Source organism: Microcaecilia unicolor, chromosome 14 (genome assembly GCF_901765095.1).
Source record: "Microcaecilia unicolor chromosome 14, aMicUni1.1, whole genome shotgun sequence".
Classification (NCBI taxonomy): domain Eukaryota; kingdom Metazoa; phylum Chordata; class Amphibia; order Gymnophiona; family Siphonopidae; genus Microcaecilia; species Microcaecilia unicolor.
Window position 1 is genome coordinate 13,239 of NC_044044.1, and position 2,314 is coordinate 15,552.

Below are 2,314 nucleotides of genomic sequence, written 5' to 3' on the forward strand. Positions count from 1 at the left end.
CGCTAAACTTCGCTCGTTCGCTGCAGCTCCCTCTGCCCCGGAACAGGTTACTTCCTGTTCCGGGGCAGAGGGAGCTGCAGCGAACGAGCGAAGTGTAGCGAACTCGGAGCAGGCGCGCGCCACGGCACCCCCCCCCCCAGTGGCGTGCACCTGGGGGGGGGGGTCATTTTGCCGGAGGGGGGGGAGGTGTCATTTAGTGGGGGGAGGGGGCGCTGCATTCCGGGGGGGGGCGCATTGGCGATTCACCACGGGTGCCATCCAGGCCAGGAACGCCACTGGTGCAGTGGACTGTAAACCAAGGGACCCAGGTATCCTACTTCAACTCTTTTTGTGTGTTAAATTGTGAGCCCTACAGGAACAGAAAAATACCTACTGGCCGATATTCAAAATGATTTAGCAGGCCAGTAATGTCTGCCAACCGGTTAAATTGCTTGTTCACAGCTATTCTGTCATTTTCAGCAGTACTTAACCAGTTATCTCTGTTGAAAATGACTGGTTAGCACCAAATTCAAAACTGGAAAACTTGTGGGCATTCTGATATTCAGCCCCCCAACACATAAGTAAAACGTTTAAATTGAGTCACATAAATAGCAGTCCTATCTTTACTGGATTATGTGGCGAAGGGCTGAATATTGAAAAAAACGGCTATGTACTAGCTGGCTCTAAAAAAAAAAAAAGGTATATCCAATGCCAAAGCCTGGATAGGGCTCAACACTGAATATCCGGGAATAAAGTTGGCAGCGGTCAGCAAAATGCTCACTCACGCTGGCTGAATATCAGCCGACTACTGTACCTAAATATAAGACACCTACAAGCCTTAAGGCTATTAAAATGGTGTACATTCAGGTACAAGTAGGTATTTTTCTGTTCCTGGAGGGCTCACAATTACAAAAGCAAAGAACCTTGGTTTACAGTCCACAACACTAATCACCAGGCTGACCCTCTGCTCTGCATGGACGTCTGTGTGGCCATTTTCTAAGAATGCTGCGTACATACATCCATGACCCTTGTTTTCCCACATTTAAAATCTGGATGTTTCAGTTTGTAAAATGGACGTTCATGCTGAATGCTTCCGGCGCATGGATGTCCATCTCACATGGCAGTATCCCGTTCGAAAACACATGCAAAATGGATGTCCATTGGGACGTTCTAACTTGGACGTCCTTTTGAAAATGCCGTTCCATGTCATTTATGGGTAAGTGATTTTTAAAGACAATCTGATCTTATTCACTGACTTCTTCCCCATATGCCCTCTCTCAACTCTTTATTTTTCCATTATCTTCCTTATCCCAGCACTCCCCTTCTTCCATTGATACCTCCCTTTATATTTCTTATCTCCTCATCACTTCCACTCATTCCCTTGTTCTTCTCTCTCTGTCTCTTCGGGAAATCGATCCTTAATTTGTTTTCATCTCCTGTCCTAAAGATCCATCTTTAGCTCTTTTCCAGAGGAATATAAAGTTTCCCTTTGCATTTGAATAGCACAAAATCATTCAAACTGCATAAAAACAAAATAAATCAATTGCTGTCATTAGATATGCACATTAAAAGCTATGATCCATTTAAATGAGAATCCTAGTTTTAAAAGCAGAAAATGATCATACTGCACTGGCTTCCTTTATGCAATTTAAAAAAAATGTTAAAGCTTAAACAACAAAAAAGCAAAAAATATTAGAAAATAAACATTCGGGAAAATTAATTTAACAAATGAAAGAGATAGGTCCATTAAGCCCGAAGGAAGAGGCAGGCAAAGGAAAATGAAATATGGCACAGAAAAGGATCTTTCTTAGTGTTCCTAGTTAAGTGTCACATAAAATAAATAGAAATAACATTCCCAAAATGTCTATCTGTAAAATAAAGGCAGTGGCTATCAGGAACCCATCTCTGCCGGGACTCGAACCCGGAACCTCTGGATTAGAAGTCCAGCGCGCTCGTCCATTGCGCCACAGAGACCTTGCCATGAGCTCAGTATCAGCACCAGAACTGAAGAATCACAGAGTCCCCTTTCCCCCTCCTCATAGACAGCATCACCACAAGCATCCTGGGTTGCAATAAAGAGAGATGGAAAATCTGGAACTCACACCTCAGCTTCAGAACTGAAATACGTGTGTCTTTCCATTTCAATAGCATCCTTGGCTGATACAGACAGACATGTAAAACCCATAAGAAAGGTCTTAACATCAGTTACAGAAATGAAATAATAGAGCTTCTGTATCACTCCCTATCACAAGCATTTTTGGCTGCTACAGGGAGAGGTGCAGAATCCAGAGCTTAGACCTCAGAGCATCAGACCTGAAAAAATGCAGCACTCCTT

The 2,314-nt window shown here is 43.5% G+C and overlaps 1 non-coding gene across 1 annotated transcript; it reads right to left on the reverse strand.

Annotated features, from left to right (window-relative positions):
- Positions 1-1,879: 1,879 nt before the first annotated feature.
- Positions 1,880-1,953, reverse strand: TRNAR-UCU. Its single transcript has one exon. It is a non-coding gene; the product is annotated as a tRNA-Arg (tRNA).
- Positions 1,954-2,314: the final 361 nt, after the last annotated feature.